The 18,778-nt window shown below is 45.5% G+C and overlaps 2 protein-coding genes across 3 annotated transcripts in view; one reads left to right on the forward strand and one right to left on the reverse strand.

Moving 5' to 3' along the window:
• MCPH1 (microcephalin 1) overlaps positions 1-18,778 on the reverse strand; it is a 172,922-nt gene that overhangs the window by 80,837 nt on the left and 73,307 nt on the right. The gene's annotated exons all lie outside the window — the stretch shown is intronic.
• Positions 1-18,778, forward strand: part of ANGPT2 (angiopoietin 2) — a 53,804-nt gene that overhangs the window by 8,050 nt on the left and 26,976 nt on the right. The window lies entirely within an intron of this gene.

The raw sequence follows: 18,778 nt of genomic DNA on the forward strand, positions 1-18,778 counted from the left end.
CCAGTCTTCAAAGGAGGCGAGCACTTAGCCTCCCCGTTTCTCAGCGTTGTCACAGTCCGTCCAGACCATATTAACACCTGCTCACACATTAAGGGTCTTCTCGATGTGTGTGTGTGGGAGGGGTATTGGGGGAAGTGTCCACCACAGTGATTTAATCCGGTGATAAGCCTGGTGACAAAACTGCTACCTGTCTTAAGTACCCAGTACTCCAGAACATACATCAGCACCTTCACTACGATTGTTCCAGCAAATTCCAGGGGTGAAGGTGCAGCCCAACTTGTGGCCTAGCCTCTGTATGTCACTAATTAGCATTCAGTATTACGCTGAACACGCTCCACACTGGAGATTTCCACTTTGGCCTCCAAAGACACCTCTGGGTGTTAGGCTCAACAGCAAGAGGGAAAAAACACATCCCGAAAGTGTCTCTGTTCATGAGTCCACAGCAAACTACAGTCTTTGGTATGACTTCTTGAATCCTGTGGGGGGCTTGATAAGGACAGTTAGTCTGACAGTCTTTCTGTTCCAAGAAGCGCTGAGAGGGAACAGGGAGCTGCCACTTCCCTTGGTCTGGGGAGCCTAGGAGGCCCTCAGCACCACTACCCTGAAGGAGAAAGGAAGAGCTGCAAAAAAACAGAGCATTTCAAGCCCCAGGAATTTAGCCAAAGGAGAGCAAAGGGCGTGATGTGTGTCCATGTTCTCCCGAATTTGGAATAAAGCATGTTATACCAAAAGAAGAGAGGTCTGGGGCACAGCGGATCAGAGTCAGAGAAATCTAAATATACACAAGGTCGATGTGTTACCATTAGACAAGCATGCCTCTGAAGCTGTTTTCCTGAGCTGTGGTGTCTGCCTGTTGAATGAACTATAGAACCAGTGAGACAGAGCTGGCTAGGGAAATTGGTACAGTCTGAAGCTACAGGATAAAAGCTTTTTGTTGTTATTTCATTTGTTCCTCATTAGATGTAATAATTGACTTTTTTTTAAGACAGTTTTTTAGAGCAGTTTTAGGCTCACAGCAAAATTGAGTGGAAGGTACAGACATTTCCCACATACGACCCCCACCCACATACTCAGCCTCTGAACGACCCCCTCCAGATGGTCACCTTTGTTACAATCAATGAACCGACATTGACACGTCATCAACACCCGGAGTCCACAGTACACATGACAATTCACTCTTGGTGTTAACATCTTCTGTGGGGTTGGACACATGGATGACACGCATCCACCATTAGTGTCACAGAGCACTGTCACCGCGAAACCTTCTTCGCTTCATCGATTCATCCCTCCCTCCCTCCCAACCACTGATCTTTTTACTGTCTCCACAGTTCGGCCTTTCCCAGAATGTCATAGAGCTGGAATCATACTGTTTATGAGCCTTTTCAGATTGGCTTCTTTCACTTAGTGAATGACTTGTTTTTTAAAAGCATCATCGGCTGTATATTTGTTTGGTGACCCCTTGCCTTATTCAACTAAGTTAACTGGCTAACCGCCCCCCATGGTGGACCTTCAGAAACATAAGGTTTTCTGACCTACAGTGGAGACCTCAGGGTACTGTTTTGTGGTCCAAATAAGGTAATGAATGCACAAGTGCCTTGGAAACTGCGAGCTGTCCACCACTGCAGGTTCTATACCACAATTCATTTTAATAACAATACCAGAAACACACTTCTCAAGATCTGCACTGTGTGTCACATGAACAGTGATAACAGTCACTCGTGTCAGGTTCAATGATCTGATCTGCCATCTGAATTAGACACCTCTAAGCGCATCTTTGTAAGATAATAAATGTCCTTCGGCACAGAAACAGACCCACTGTCAAGGGCATGTATGGCGTCTGTGTGCATGTCACATGGCTGAGCGTGTGCATGTATGGCGTCTGTGTGCATGTCACATGGCTGAGCGTGTGCATGTATGGCGTCTTGTGCATGTCACATGGCTGAGCGTGTGCATGTATGGCGTCTGTGCATGTCACATGGCTGAGCGTGTGCATGCATGATGTCTTGTGCACGTCACACGGCTGAGCGTGTGGATGTATGGCGTCTTGTGCACGTCACACGGCTGAGCGTGTGCATGTATGACGTCTTGTGCATGTCACACGGCTGAGCGTGTGCATGTATGACATCTTGTGCATGTCACACGGCTGAGCGTGTGCATGTATGACATCTTGTGCATGTCACACGGCTGAGCGTGTGCATGTATGATGTCTGTGTGCATGTCACAGCTGAGCGTGTGCATGTATGACGTCTTGTGCATGTCACATGGCTGAGCGTGTGCATGTATGACGTCTTGTGCATGTCACACGGCTGAGCGCACCTCTGCACACACACCCTGCTCCAAAGTCATCCAGTGGCGCCCTCTAGAGCACCTGCCCGTGTGAGCTTTATCGGGTGCACAGGTAACGCTGTGTGCCCGTCGAGGTGGTCAGCCTTTCTTGTTAAATTTTTTATCACTTCAGCTTTCAGTAAGTTATAAGCAATGCAACTCTTTTGTATGTTCTGTTTTTGTCGTGGAAGAAGCCAGGAACTAAATGAATGTTAAAGAGCGGCCGCAGTATGTTCCGTGCAGGCATTCTGAGATTAACTACAGTCAACCTTCATAGGTTGGTAGGAAAGATTCAAAATCCCTAAGAGGTATTGTTTCCTTTAAGCTTCTGAAAGCCGTTAAGATTTGTGGAATCAACAGATATTATCAAGTGCTGGTTATATGCTGGATAATCATAAAAGTATTCCTTTGAGTTTTATTAACTACTAACTAGTCTTTGGAATCTTGAAAAACAATTACATACAGATGTAGCTTAAAACTTCCCGGAGCAAAATTTCTTAATGGGAAATTCTGGTGCAAAAATGCTGCTAGGCAGAAGATATTTTTCTGAATCACATAAAACCAACCACAAGCTAATTGTCTATGCTTAACTTTTATTGTAAGTATATGGAATTCCTTATTTTAAGTACGAAGGAATAGATTCTTAAATTTCCTTTTTAAAAAGCTTATCCAGTTTTAACTTAATAAAGTGTTAATAACAGGAATTCCTGACCAGAATCAGTTTAACTATAACAGTGAAATGCTCTTACAAGCAGTGATGGTTGGGATAATTAGATTACAATTTAAAGTCTCAAGGTTAATCAGAACACCATCCTCTCAAATAACAATTGGCCATTTTGTGATGTGTAATTCATTGTCCATATTTTCAAATCTGGTTCCCTTCTGGGTTTTAACAGGCACAATTAATCCACGTGTGCTTTTCCCTCTAATTGGACACTGTTTAATACACAGAATGTATTTACTGTTGAATGGTTAGCCTGCCCCAGGGCACAGAGATTTTATAGGTTCAAGAACAGAATTAACTGATAACATGCTACTTTTCCTTTCCCCTTCTTCAATCCAAAATACCACCACCATTCAAATAAATGGTCTTTCGATGGGAACGAAAATGAGGGTGAAAATATGTGATGACTAAACAACTCTCTCCACTTAACTGGGACCCTTTTTCTGTCCAGCTCAGTTTTCAGTGACACAGAGCCCTAAGTGAGCGACGCAGGGCAGCCCAGCGGCCTGCACATAACCCCGAGCCATGGCTCACCTCTTCAAAACGAGGGGGCTTATAGATGACGACTATGATGTTAGTGTCATTCACTTGTTTGTGAAAAAGTCTACATAGAGTTTTTGCAAAAAGGATACTGTGCATATGAGAGCAGCTGCTGGAGGTCAAAGCAGAGAAAGTTCTCTCCTCCCTTCTGGCGCTCTGTAGTTGCTACTGTACAGTGACAGTGGTGACGAAGCTGCCTATTGTCATGACAGCAGTGGGCACTGTCGGGTGCATGCAGGGTGGTGACACCGGCTCATTTAATTTCCCGATAGCCCACTGAAGGCAGACACTCCCTTCTTCCCTTCAGAGAAGAAACTCAAGCTCAGATGGTACAGAGGTGGTACGACTTTTGTCAAGTTTCTTCATTTCAGAGCTTTGTACAATCACACAGATTTCCCCGAGATGGAAACAAAAAGCCACACATCTTTCTGTGCGGATCAGGAGAGCTAACAGACTTCACCGTGCTCCCCCAGCCGCTGCCCTTCTGCAACCACATACAGTGGTCACGCCCAAAACGTGCCCACACGGAGAGTAAGACCCGATATGGGAAAGAGCAAGAAGACCCTTTTGGGTAGATGTCACTGTTTCCGTTTTACCCTGGGGAGTGCTGAGAAGTGCTGACATATTAGATAACTTGTGAGGTTCCAGGTTTATTCCTAAACCTGGCGAGGGACAGCAGTGTTCTGCCTCCTCCCGAGCTCTGCTTTTCACTTTCGCCACAGGACCCCAGAGTGCTGAGCAGCAGGGAGAGCCAAGTGGCGAAAGCTGCACACCATCCTCTGGCACCGTAACAGCATGATGGCAGCCAGTGGCAGTTCGAGGCAATGGCACGTACTTGGCTATGTTTTCAGACCCAGGGAGGGATTCACGGATGAGCAAGTGAAGCGGGTAAAACTGAACTTTGGCCTTGAAGGAGTAAGGGTGGGTGAAAAAAGCCTTCAGGAGCAGGAGCTGCACCCATTCACGGCCCCTGCTCCCCGAGGCCAGCCCCCGCCTTTCCATTTGTTCAAACTGCTGGCTTAGGGGAGTCCAGCTCCGAGCTGTGCCATCTGTTCTACGGGATCCAGCACTTGTTTTCCCTCTGAGGTAGAGCTTAGAATGAAATGAACAAACTGTCCGTGAATGTGCCTTGATGACTTTTGTAGGTACCTGAGTGGTGACCACCAGATGGCTCGCTCCTGCCCCCTCCCAGTCGGTCAGCTTCTACTCTGCCCCTTGTCACTACAGGTTATTTTGCTCTATTTTGTATTTCGTAGAATTGGAACAATACACTAGCTTTTCTTTTCTGGCACTTTCAGTATTATTGCTGCCACGCACCCATGCCTTGTATGTACTGAAATCTGCCCTTTCCATTACAGTGGAGCGTTTCGCTGTAGGAGCATGACACAATTTATGTACCCACTGTACGGCTGTTGATGGATAGCTGTGTTCTTTTATGGAAGCCAACACTTCTTACTTGGACAACCCCATGCATTGTTTTTGCTGTACTGTTATCTTTGGAAACTAGACGACTGTTGGATTGACTTAAAGCTGCCCTTAATGATTTCCAAGACTAACCTACCTTCTAATGAAATCCACTCTTCAGAAAATATGCTGAGGCCTGGTCTTGCTGTATTCCTGAGGTGCCAGAAAGAACTTCTGAGGAATGTTTTAAGTGCTGGCCAAACCTAATATGTTCCCACTGAGGTTAAAATAGGAGGTGAACAAGGGGATAGGGTGGGGATAAAACAAAGGGCCTGACAAGTACACTTCCCCCCCCCACCTTTCTAATCTTCACCTCTCCTCTGACAGCACCTTGCTTTTCCAGCATCATCAGAGACAGATGATTCTACACAGTTTTCCAGATTAGAGCTTGCTTCTGAGAGCACCAGGGTTTCTCCTTTCCCCCCCATAATCTTTCTAAACAGTGTTATGCTTCAACTTGAATGACTTATGGTCATCACTGTGAAAACCCTTTAGGTGTACCTTCTGTACCATGGCTCATCCCAGCTCCTCTCGCATCGTGGGCCGGCCTGATCTTGCTTCCTGAGCAGTTTCGGGCCCACTGAGATGCAGAGCAAAGGGGCCGTGAAATGCCAAGAGGTCCTTCTCTGAGGTCGGCCAGAGTAGAGCTAGTGGCTGTTGGGGACAAGGATTGACACGAGGATTCACATACCAGCTCTGAGTTTACTACTGTCGTTTTCAGTAATTTTCCTACACTAGCATGGATGTCTTCCCAAAGGCATCTGTGCTCCAGGGGACAAGTGGTTTAGGGGCTCAGGAACAATGGAAAGAGATCTCCACAAGCCACCTAGAAAATGCTGAGCTGCAGGACAGGCATTATGGACAAAATCCTCACTTCTGTTCTAACTTTGGCCTCCTTAAGCCAAAGTACTCTTGAAGTCACCCCAGAAGGGGGCTGAGATTCCAGTGGGACCAACCACTCAGAATTTGTATCCAAAGACCAGCCAAAACTCCAGGGGAGGTCCTTTTGCCCAAGGGACTCCACAAAGACGCTAAGCCACAGAATTTAAGCTGTCCACTTTAATTTGAAACCAGATTTCTACAACCAAAGAGGCTTTCAAGAATTCACTACCACTGGTAAAATTAAACTGGCTTGTAGGAGTCAAGACCAAATCATAGCAGTAACCACAGTGATTTCTGGTTAAAAAATAGGGGCAAGATGACTCATTTTAATTGCAACAAACAAACCTAACAATAGGAAAAACTCTGTTACCGCTCTCGTCTTCCTATATGCATTCTCGCCCCTCATTCCCACTTCCTGTGTGTGCCCGCATCCCTTATTCCCACTTGCATGTGAGCTCCTTGTTCCCACTGAATGAGTCAGTTAAGAGGTGAACCTTAAGTGACTTGTGTGACTGAGTGTCACTGTGGCTCCGAAAAAGAGGTGACGGTGTGCTGCACTGTCATATACTATCACTGAAAAAGCACTCGACATAAATATTGGACCCCCTAAAGACGAAATACAGTGAGTCAGCGGTGCTATGGTGGCCCAGAGTGATGCTTGGCCCCTTTCCCCACTGATAGGGAAATATCTCTTGACATGTTTTTTTTCCTTCAAGTTGTGAGTAAAAATTCAAGCATGCAGAAGCAAAAGTCAATTCTGAATGGCATGCCTTCTATAACTCGTGGCAGTGGAGTGAACGGGGACAGGAATTTTCCACTAGCTTCCATTGGAATAGACGTGCATGCGAGGCAATAGGGTTAGGGAGAGGGGGCAGACCTCCAGAACTGAAACGAATTGTGGGAAAATGATTCAAGTGCCTTGTACTTTTACCACAAGCATTTGGAGAATCACAATGAAAGTTTACTTCCCAAATTGTTTCGGCATTCAAGTAAATTTGGTTTTTCTGTATGCCATAAAATGAGTTCCACTTTGAGCAAGTGAGGGTGGCACGCATGCAAACTATCAATTACATGCAGAAACAGACCACTTTTGAAAAACTGGCACACATTCGGTACCTCTACTGTACACCACCCAAAACACAGCAGCCTGAGGCCGCCACGCCCCCCACGGAACACAAGCAGGGTTCTCTGAGAACTCCGCCCGAAGCACATTGTTAGCCTGGAAGGAGACGCCGTGCCACACAGCTAGCTTGCAAGAAACATGGTTGTTTCCTTAAATGGTTTCAGAAGCAGGAAAATACTCGAGTATATGTCTTAATGAAGATCTTATACAATTTACTAGCTCTTGAAATCAGAGATGGCAATTAACGGCAGTATCTGTTGAGGGAAGGGAAGGAAGAGGGTGGATCAAGTTGACACCCTACTAAGTGCAAGGTTCCATGTGAGATGTTCTACAACTTTCTCAGCTCATGGCACCCTTAGTTTCTCACCATTTCCACCATGCCTCCGCACCTCAAGGCCAAAAGTTATCGACCAGTTACATTTGTTAAGTAGTTTCAAACAACTTAGGTGTCTATGTCCTGACAATGTAGTAGCCAGGTGCAAACACAAATATGCACAAATTGAAAAAGAAAAACGACACTTTACTTTCCTCTTAAGTAGCCCCAATTACTTAGGAATGGAGTGTATTTGCACTGGCCGGTTAGGCACTGCCCAGCTTCTCGGACTCTGGAATCAGGTGGGACCCTCATTTCAACTTCCAGGCTGACTGCTGTTCCTGCAGGATGTGGGTTTTGGACAGCGACCACCCAAAGCCCGGCTTTGCACAGTGGCGCTGTCTAACAGTGCTGACTGTGGCCACGTTGGGCACGAGGTCTCCCGGCAGTGGACAGATGTGGAGTACCGCTGGGTTTTCCCTGGACATGCAAACGGCCTCCTGTGAGGCTGCGGTACACTGCCTGGGAACGGTGCTACCTTGCTCCATTTAATTTTCACACTAACAGAGCCCAGTAGGCATTTGTATGCCCACTTTTCCAATGAGGAACCTGAGGCGAAAAGAAGTTGAACTGGGAGCCAGTACAGAGCTGAGCTGGGCCTCACACCCAGGTGTGTCGCTGTCCCAAACCTATGCTGTAATCCTGACAGAACGGCAGCTTCAAAAATCACAGATGCAATTTCTTTTCCAACTTAATCCAACACTAATAAAGCTACTTTATTCAGGTTTTTATAACACTGCTCAAAAGTAGCAAATACTTGAATTGGAGTAACTCAAACTATGATTAAATTCAAGACTGATTCATTTATTTCAGTTTTCTCAGAGTAATTTTGTATTTACTCCAGTGGGCAATGGGTAGCACAACTACTGAGAGAATAAATCACTTTCTCCCGACACTTGAAGCCACTGAACTCCAACAAAATGCAACCCATGACTCAGACATTTATTTATTTATTATTTATTTTTAGACTAATGGGAACTGCATGAATTCTTTCTTGGTCTTCCAAGAGCAAATGCCTTTTATGCTTGATCCGGAAAGAATCGAGTTTCAGAATGTTAAATTACTAATTTACCTAACGGAATATTTTTAACCCTCTTCGGGGAGCTGAAATGGTTTAACCCACAACTCTCTTTAAAACCACTTTTCCCAAGTTCATTTCCTTAGGCAGTATTTCGGTAGAACCTGATGAAAGCTGCAGATGGAGGGAAATAAAGCCATTCAAGTAACTAGGGTCACGGTGTCACAGCTAAATTTGTCAAATATTTCATTTTTAATATCCTTTCCTTTTAAAAATCTTATTATTGTGGTCTAAAACACAGGAAATGCATAAAGTACAGTAGCTTTACACTGACAGCTATGTGAACTTTTAAAGTATGAATGTACTCATGTAACTAGCATGGAGAGCAGGTTCTAAAATATCTCCTGCACCCTTGAAGTTTCCCTTACGGTCCTTAGCAGTTAAAAACCCGGCTTGCACCCCCTAAACAGCTCCTGTCCAGAAATCATCGTTCTGGCTTCTGTCACCATCCGGGAGTTTGCTCCATGCTTCACCTTGACATACAGGGATGGCACCATAGTAAGGACTCGTGTGTGTGGCTTCTGTGGCTTCATGTGAATGCCTGTGACAGCATTTAATTTCAATAGCAATCTGTTATGTGACCTGCACATGCTGAGTGGTAGTGTATTCACATCAAATCGGTCCCATGGAACAACATTACAAGCAAACATAACAATTCTATTGTGAGAGAGAACCTAGTAAACGTGTTCACCAAAAAAAGTTAGCAGGTTCCAGTGAGCGTCATATAACGGCACAAAACGTATTTCAAATCTTCATAATTTGCACAATTCAACAGATTTTAAATATAGCAAGTTAGTAGGTAGGAAAGGTTCTTGCAGGGCCTTTATAAAAATTGTAAAAATTTTATATAAGACCCGGTATTATATTATATTGTATTGTATTATATTACATTATGTTATATTATATTATAAGACCTGGTCTTATAGTATAGTAAAATATGACTAGGTCTTATATATGACCTGCTCTTATAGCAAAATAAAACTGGATCTTATATTAACTTTTGCTCCAAAAGACGCATTAGAGCTGATTGCCTGGCTACAGTCTTATTTTGGGGTAAACACAGTATAAGAATGACACACCCGAAAACAAAAGATTGAAATAAGCTTCCTCCAAAGATGAGTCAGAAACATCACCCCCAGAGCTGGTATTTTGTAAAGAGAAGTCTGACACAACATGTATTTTGTAGCAAGACACTTATTTTGGGTCGGGAGGCCGGGAGGCATAATTAGAGGTTCGGAGACTTGTCCACAGTCATAACCACCATCTGAGCGGCCCCTGAGGCCCTCTTGCCGTGGAGTCGCCCTGAGCCATCCACACGAGGCGGCGCGTGGGGCCGCCAGGACCGTTCCTGGGACTGTGGGACCCAGACAGAGGTGGCCCATGCCTCAGGCTGCTTCATGCCTTCCGAAGCGAACAGCAGTCCCAGCATGTCAGTAGTGAACAGTAAACACTCTGGCAGATACTGAATACACTTCTGGGCAAAATTCAGATCAAGAGATGAAGAGCAGCATTATATTTAGTTAAAAAAGAAAAAAAGAAAAAAAAGAAGCCATGCTGTTCTGTCTTGCCACGTAATTTGGGCATTGAATATTGTTTTGCTTTTGCTGCATTGTTTGATTACAAAAACATTCTACCGTGGACCAAGTTTAAGATAAATTGTTAACATGCTTAAAAATGTATTACAGCATTAAAAAACGAACGTGCAAAACGTTGCCTAATTAAACAAATACTTTGTATTTCCGGGTTAAAAAAAGAATTGATCGGTTTTAGATCACTTCGCTTCTGCAAATCACAGACAAGTATACGACTCTTTACAATATGTGCACAGGCCACTGATGAACAGAAATACAAAAATATGGAAAGTCTGTCGCTTTAAATACTGAGATAATGAGGAAGGAACCGGGCTTCACATGAGAGTTAATCAGGTCTCATAGAAAAGGTAAACTTTGTCTCCTACATGGTTCAGAAAAGCTTGACCTTTAGCTGTTATAAAACCATAAAATTAAAAAGCAGCAGCTACAGCTTTTTGAACATGAAAATCCAAATGAAAAGAACGCACTTGCCTAAATATTTCCCAGCATTCTTACAGCGGCGACTGTTGTTTGTGGTTTGGGCGGCTTTATTCAACGGACTAGAGGGTGATGCTAAGTGAGGTTCACACACAGACCCCCCACACACACACACACAAGGCACCCTCACACTGTGCTCGCAGGACAGCAAATCCTGGCGACAGCACACAAAGTTGCCGCGTCCACTCATTCTAACTAGCGGTCAAGCAGACAGAACGGTGTTCTGTTCGGGTCTACAAAACAGAGCTGTGGGTCGCCGTACTGACAACATACCAGAAGGACACATTTTGCTGGGGATGGGTCAGTGGCCCATCACACAGGAAAGATGGAACACTTCCTGGCTAAGTTTCATGCAAATTAGTCTGACGTCTTTTGAGCGTCTTCCAGTATCATCCCACGTCTCTCCATCAGTTTCCTTGCCACCTTTTGGTTTAAAAGAGGCAGGAGGAGAAGAGAAAGCAGCAGCGGTACCGGACTGGGGCCGGAGCTGACGCTCAGTGCTCAGTTGGGCGCCCGGACATTTCTCAAGCATTCCCAAGCCCCCTCCCTCCCTTTCTTTTAAAGAAATAACACAGGCTTCCTGCTTTCCTTATAAAGAACTACCAGTTTGTCGTACAAGTATCTTAAGAAAAAATAATTTCAATGCTTTTAGGCTTTTCCTTTCCTTTCAACCTACTATAGTCATTGTGACAGCATAAGTTTATTTCATGTTGGGGAAAAAAAGCCCGCTCCAAAGATGGTCACACTGTCTTGTCCCTAGAAATCTACCCAGGATTTTGTTAGCAAACCCACATAACACGGGAAGAGACAACAGCAGCAGGACAGACCAAAGACATACATAACCTTTGGGATCGAACACGTCGTCCCAGAAGTGAAAACATAACTGAAAAGTCTGGGGCACATGCTTTTCGGTGACTGCAGGGTGTATCAGTGCAGTGTGAGGGCTGGACGAGGCATACGGCGGCCGGCACGTGAATTCTTACTCTGCTAGGAGCCTTGTGACCAGGCCCTAGAATCCTTATTCGTGAAATGAGGGAGTGCAACAGTATTAGTGATTTCTAAAGCCTTCCCCCGGCTTTTGAAGGTCTACCATCCCACAGAGAAGCGAAAATGGAGGAATATATTTCTATCTACGTCTACAGATATCTTCACACGTGAAGACATGTATGTTGAAGAATGTGCGTATCTGTGAATATACACGTTTCAAAGAGTCTATCTGCCGTAGAAACATTTACGCTCGTCGTTCTTCCTCTCAGTGCACGTTGATTTCAGAGCAAGGACAACGTCACTTTCATTGAGTCGTCAACCTCCTCCCCAGAGCTAAATGCCAGCGGCTCCCATTCGTGACCATGGATAGTTCCGTTCATTTTATAAAAGAGAGAATAGCTGTGTATTCCCCTCCCACCTCTGTAGGAAACATCGCTAGTGTCTCCTGAGCTGAGAACTTGACAAAATATCCCAGGAAGCAGACCAGGGGCAGACGTCTCCACAACACCTGTGTGTGATGGCTATCGGCTGCGGCAAAGGGAATTTCTTCTCAATTGCTTACGCTGCGTAGCCTGTCACGCTCATGCTGTCTTCTGCATGTGGCCCTCTGGGCCTTGGGCTCCAGTCTCCAGCCTTTCGCTTTCTCCAACCTGATAGAAACGGTCATTTTCAGAGTGGCTGATTTTATGATAGCTCTTTTCTGCAACGCACTGAGCGGGACAGGCACCCCATTCCACCAGGTGGCCGACGTGAGCTTCACCCAGATCCCACGGGACGGGGGGTCCTGGGCCACCCAGCTCAGCCCCACCTTCTGTCCCAGCGGACGGCAGCCACGGGGCACCTCTGCTGTCCATCCCAGGGGCACCTCTTGGGATGACTTTCAGTCCTTCCGGCTTACTTCTCTTCTAGCCACTCCCACAGGGACAGTCCCAGGGGGCTTCGGCAGCGTGCTGTGGGGCAGATCCCGGGCTCTGATGGGTACCAAGGACCCCTGCGCCCTGCCCAGCAGTGTCCTGACTCCCAGCTGCCTGGGGAGGCAGGGGGGACCTCTTGGTGTGGGAGAGTGTGGGAGAGGGGACACCCGCGGGGCTGGGTATCCTCGTTCTTCCCCAGGCGGACAGCTCTGAGACTTTTCCAAGGGCTCCCGGGAGGTCTGGTGGGCTGGGTCCACGCGTGTGAACTGGCTCCCCCCGACTTTTTCCCTGGCCTGGCCTGCAGATACTCCCTGCAGGCAGCCGTGTCTCAGACCCTGCTCTGGGGGAAACCCAAGCCAAGGCCGTGTGAGAGTCAAGTGAGATGACGTGTAGGTGTACGTATGACATTCCGCAGCTGTGAGCTGCTCTAACTCTTCCGCTGCGTGTAAACATTCACGTGACTTCCAGTGTCCTCTGCGTTTTATCTGCCCTTGGCTTACAAGTACCTGTATGGTGCTGTTAGCCAGAGCTCTGGGTGGACATGGAGCAGGATATGGGTGAATGTGTAGGTGCCTCAGGAGCCACCCCCAAAACCTCCCATGTGTCATACACGGCACTTCCTGCCATACGAAATGCCCAAATTTATATGAGCTTACTATGCAGCCACATTAAGCCAGCACTGATTTCAAATGGTGGATAACGATGAAAAATCACCATTTCATCAATAGGAAATGAGTGAACGTTTCGAGGGGAAAAGTACATCTCCTTAGATTTTGGAGCGATGGTAAAGTGATATGTCTGATAAAACTCCCAATTAAATACCAAAAAGGAGTGTGTGGTTAGACTGACAGACAAAGCGATGACAGATGACCTGATGAGCCAGGTAGCGTGGTGAGCTCCAACGGTTTAAACTGCATCTGCCACAGGAGGAGGGACAGGCTAATGACATCAGCGTGGCACCAGCTGGGGCCTGCAGCTCTACTCCTGGTCACATCTTCAAGTTTAGAGTCATCAACGCGCGAATTTTGGTCTCTTTATACAGCAGTGAACGCAGGAAAGGCATTACCCAGACAGTGCACCAGACACCAGAAAGCCACTCAGTTATTCACAGAAAATAAGAGATCAGAGGAAATTAGTTATCAGAAGTGCATGAAAGAGCGTATGCAGTTATGGGGGATGGAAATGGACCTGCTTATTACCTCTACCCCCCACCCCCCAAAACCGACGTGCCCCCACAGGCCTTACCCTGCTGTGGACAGACAGGCCCGGGACGAGAGCCAGTGGGAGGCAAGTGGCCCTGACAAGGGCTTTACCAGGCTACGCAAACTCAAGTACGGCAGCAACACAGAAGAAACAGGGACATGCTTAGTCCCAGCTCAGGGGGCACTTGCACATTCTCTCCAGAGCACAGCAAAGCATTCACCCCAGGCTCCCACTAAGCATTCAGGAGGACAACGGTTCCCCCAGGCATGTCTCTTGTGTTTCCCCTTTAATCTCAGCATCTCTCACTGACTACTGCTGAGTGCACATCTGCTTAGGCAGCAAAATGTCTAGATAAAAAAAAAAAAAAAACATAAAAAGGGGGAAGAGAACCCAGCTTTGACACTTTACTGTCTGAAGACCTCAAAAGATGTTTCAGATTTCTCATGATGGAGAACCAGGAACAGGTCAAACTTCCAAACAGAAGACCCCTGGATTTCATACTCTTGCGTTCACGTTTTCTAACTAATTGTAGAGCAAATGTTTTGCTTGGTGGTGCTAGAACGTATGGCTGTAGAATGGCTACAGAATTTCAGTATCCCAAGGAAACAAGAACACAAACCTGTAGTATTCAGAGATTTACAAATAAATGGAACAAACGCAAATGAAACAAAAGGAAAATGATTCCAGATGAAGATGGGCCATGGGGCAGGGTATCATCTCAGAAGGGGAAGGACTGAAAGCGCAGGGAGACGCAGACCAAGATCGCAGCTCTGAGGCAGCCTACGTGGTCAGGTACAGCCAGCAGGCAAGGGGCACAGGAAGTGAGGCTAGGAGATTACCGAGAGCAGGTCGGGAAGGTTTGTGCTGCCAGGCCAGGGACTCTGCACTCTGCCTTACAGGCTAAGGTGCAAGGTTGGGAGGTCAGATTTGCACTGAGCATTCTCTGTGACTCTCCGGTGACATGGTGCGGGAGCAGTTAGAAGGCTGCGTGACAATCCAGAAGAGAGAGGATGATAGGAGTCGGGCGGGGCGAAGGGATCAAGTGGGATAAAACCATCCTCTTTGGGGGTGTGTGTGCATGGAAGGGAGAAGCTATAATATCTCATTTCTAAATGCCAGAGAGTTAAATGTTTCCAATGAAACCTCAATTTATTTGTTAGTTTCATAGGGAAATTAGGGCATCCAGATGGACAAAAACTAATTAATTAAAAGGCATCAGGACACGGAGCTTTATTTAAGTAGAAACAATGCCTTGACAAAGATCCATATTGTTGGTAAGGGACCAACACCCAAATCTCGAAGTTGGGAACACTTTTCATACATTATCAATATTTTCCTTCCTCCCCTCCCACTGCCAATTTCAAGATTGCTTTCCCTTTAGTAGAAAAAATAATAATCTTGGTGGGAAGGAAGATAGCGAGGGAGACATTTCAATGTGGTATTAATCTGCCATGCTTGCCTCATAAATGGACTTATTTTCCTGTCAAATTTGATCATTCTAAAGTTTGGGGGGTAAGGAAAAACATCAGGATGTATTTTACATTAAAGAATACATGTCTATGTGGTGTTAAAATATTGTATTCTGGATGCCTGAGCTTGGCCATGTTGCCAACTTTTAAAGACTATGTTTAAGGTACGACTGTGTTAGCAAATCAAAATGACACTGAGCAACAATCTGTGCCACTATGGTGACAGCGATGGCCTTAAAACATTAAATCACATTGGGACAACTCATTGGAATTCGAAGGAAAGAGAAGCAGCTCAAGGCCCCACACGTTGAAGAGTGCTTAGACCACTGCTTATGAAGAGGGCAATATGAACGTGCAGAGTCCTTCAAATTTGGAGTGGGGACCTTTGCAGAGGTGTTCGGACCCACAAATCAGCACACCACTGCCTGGTCCTCTTCAGCCCCAAAGGCGAGGCTCAGCATTGCTGCAGGACATGAGTGTGTGAGGGCACCACGTGAAACGGGAAAGAACCATGTCCCCTCCCTTGGGAGCTTCAAGTATCTTGGCACTGTTTTGATAAGAGCAGCCAAGTGCCAACGGCAAGGACGGGAAACTTTTGCTGAAGGAGAACAGAGCAGGAGCTGCCCGTGGGAGGGGAAATCTTGGTCCCCTCTTTTTTTCCTGTATTAAGACTTTCCTTAGACTAGCATGGAATTTCATGGGGCAGATTTCTATATTTCCGTGTTTTAGTCGCAGACAATAAAAACAAGAGATACTAAACAGAAAGACATTCCAGGGCAATAAACCAGAAAGAGAAGAACTAAATGGTCTAGGCCAAGAGCCAGGACGTGTCAAGGTACATTTGCCCACGTGGGTCAGACAGGCTTCGTTTCTAGGTGGTTCTCAAGCTCCTGGCCGTGCAGGGAGGAGGGAGAGGCCACACACTACATGGGAACGCTCCCTTGGATATGTTCACTTTTACACTACAGAGTGAACGTTTGGGTCTTCCTCTCTATAAAGCACTACTCAGCCTTGGAGGGAAAACAGATCCTATGGTCACGAAGCTCCCAGGAGATAAGATTGGCACTGGCAATCTTCAATTCCAGGCTTTTCTGTGAGTGAAAATGACCCCCTCCTCTGCCTTCTCTGCGTGATAGGTGGTCTGCTTTTGAAGGCATTGCAAACATGGGGACTCGGAAGGCACACTCGTGCCAATTGTGGGATGTATCACGTTGGGCTGTGGAGAGGCAGGAAAAGCGTGGAGTGGCCTGTGGCATGAATGGCCACTTTGCACCCATGCCAGGGCTCTGCCCTTGACACTGGGCACCTGGAGAAGATCTAGTAGCTGAGAAACGCGAAGTAACCAACTTTAGCTCCAGTTTCGGTGCTTGTCACTCAGCTACAGTTTCTCAGACTACGTACATTCTTGTTTGTTCTTAAAGGGTTCTCACCTGTCACATCATCTGCTTCTCTTCAAACCTCAATTTAGTTTCTCTGCTTCAACGGTGAGAACACGAATCTTTTTGAGAATCAACAGAAAATGGCTAATACTTGACATCTCTGTTTCTGTTCCACTTCTTTCCCAAAGACTTTGATTAGTCAGCAGTTGGGTTAGTGCTGTACAGAATTTTATTTTATTTAGTTGTCTATATTGTATATATACGCCATACGCATATATGCCAACCAGGTAAACCCATCACATGTACACATGTATTTGTAATTTGCTGCAATGTAAGATGAAACACACACACACAGACACACACACTCATGCATCATGAATAGCTGAAAAGTAGTGACTTGAAACGCATTTTGCATGCTATCATTTTCAAGCTTAGACAAAGACATGGAAATAAAGCTAAGACATTTTATTTTTACAAATCAGGTCTTTTATGTCTTTCAAAGTTCCTAAGTCTAATTTTAAATTGCAACTTGATTTTAAGATGTCAAGTTATAAACAATCCTCTCATGTCTTTTGATGGTTGTAACCACATTTGACCTGGTAGTTCTAGAAATGGGGATGGAGGAGGATTAAAGAATTTATTTACCCCTCTAGTTCTAGAATTTAGTGTGGCAAAAGATAGTGTAATTTTATTTAGTTCCTAAGTACTGAAATCAGTAAGAAAAATAAGACTTCTTTTTACACTACTTTGTAAATTATTACTTCAGAGTACAGACTTAAACTGAACTCCAGCTTGCTTATATCTTTAATAGTTCCAAACTTCCCCAAAATAAGTCTTTCTCAGTATTATGTTTGCTGGGTGTTAAGAGTAATTAGGAGAACTTCTCTGGAGGACTTACTTAGCTTTTTTAACCTCAGAAATCCCATTATTCCCATGGTGAGGAGAGAGTAAGAATGAGAGAAAGTGGGAGTGTGGGAGGGTGGGGGATGTGGGTATGGAGAAATTACAAACTTCTACATACGAATTCTTCTAAATTGTATATTTAAATCACAGAAGTTAGGATTTTAAAAGGCAGGGGAAGAAAATAATGAATTAGGAAAGAACGTAGCCACTAAAAAGCAAGCCAGTTCGCACTAGCTAGTTAGTAAAGAGGTAATAAGGGGTCATTCTTCAGAGTTTTATGAAATTTATATTAGAGATGTTTGTTGGGACTGACTAGTAATAGTACCTGATTTTTTTTATATATATATACTGGTCAAATCTATTTTGATTCGTATTGAGAAGTAAATGCTTCCAGCACGAGAGCTTACACATGATCAGGGCGGTGAACAGTGTCAAGTTTCACACCCTTACATCTGCCCAATAACCATGGGAGAACCGGGAGAAACAGGAGTGACCACCCATGTCAGGGTCGTGTGTGGAGGGAGACGGGAAGGACACAGCAGCAGGGTCAGGGTGGAGACCAGCATGTAGCACGCTCACAGCCAGAATGCAAGTCCCCAGCCCTGGTGACGCGACTCGAGACACAGCTGACGGACTGCACCCACACAGAGGCCCTTGAGCTCTAAGGGAGAAACTCCACCCTTACCGCTCCTTGTCCTCACTCCTACAGGCAGAAGTACAGAATCACTTAGTTTCAGGAGGAATTCTGTTTGATGACTGGCTCTATGAATGGTTCCTGTGCAGTTTTAAAGAACGGCACTATAAGCTGTTTTCTATCAACTTTTAATTGTTCAATTTGATAAATTTAGTTTTTGAGTTATAACTATGTGAAAAAGAAATAAAAATAGGATTTCTATTCTCATGAGCTTATCGTCGGGACCCGTGAATGGAATCGTGGCTCCCATCCCTGGATCATGGTGAAAAACAAAGACCAAAAGGAAACAAATTTTTAAGTCCCAAAGTTATGCATGCTCAATGACTTTAAAAGCATAGCTTAATTAATTATCAAAACACTCCTTTGACCAAACAGAAACCCTATTTTGTACAAAGACACTGGGGCCCCCCAAAGGAAGCAACTTACTTAGACTCATGGGCTGCAAAGGTGGGAGCAGGCGCCCAGGGCCCAGAGCCCACGTGGTCTTTCCCATACACCCACTGTCCTGCCTTTACCGTTCATCTATCCTTTTATGGCCCAGAGAAGGGTGTCCCTACGCATGGCAGTGAGAGCAGCTGCTTCATTCTCTCATGCTCAAGAGCGTGTTAAAATGAATCGGGGTCCCCCCGGCGTCACTCGGGACAAGAACCA

Source organism: Rhinolophus hipposideros (assembly GCF_964194185.1).
Source record: "Rhinolophus hipposideros genome assembly, chromosome: 4".
Classification (NCBI taxonomy): Eukaryota; Metazoa; Chordata; class Mammalia; order Chiroptera; family Rhinolophidae; genus Rhinolophus; species Rhinolophus hipposideros.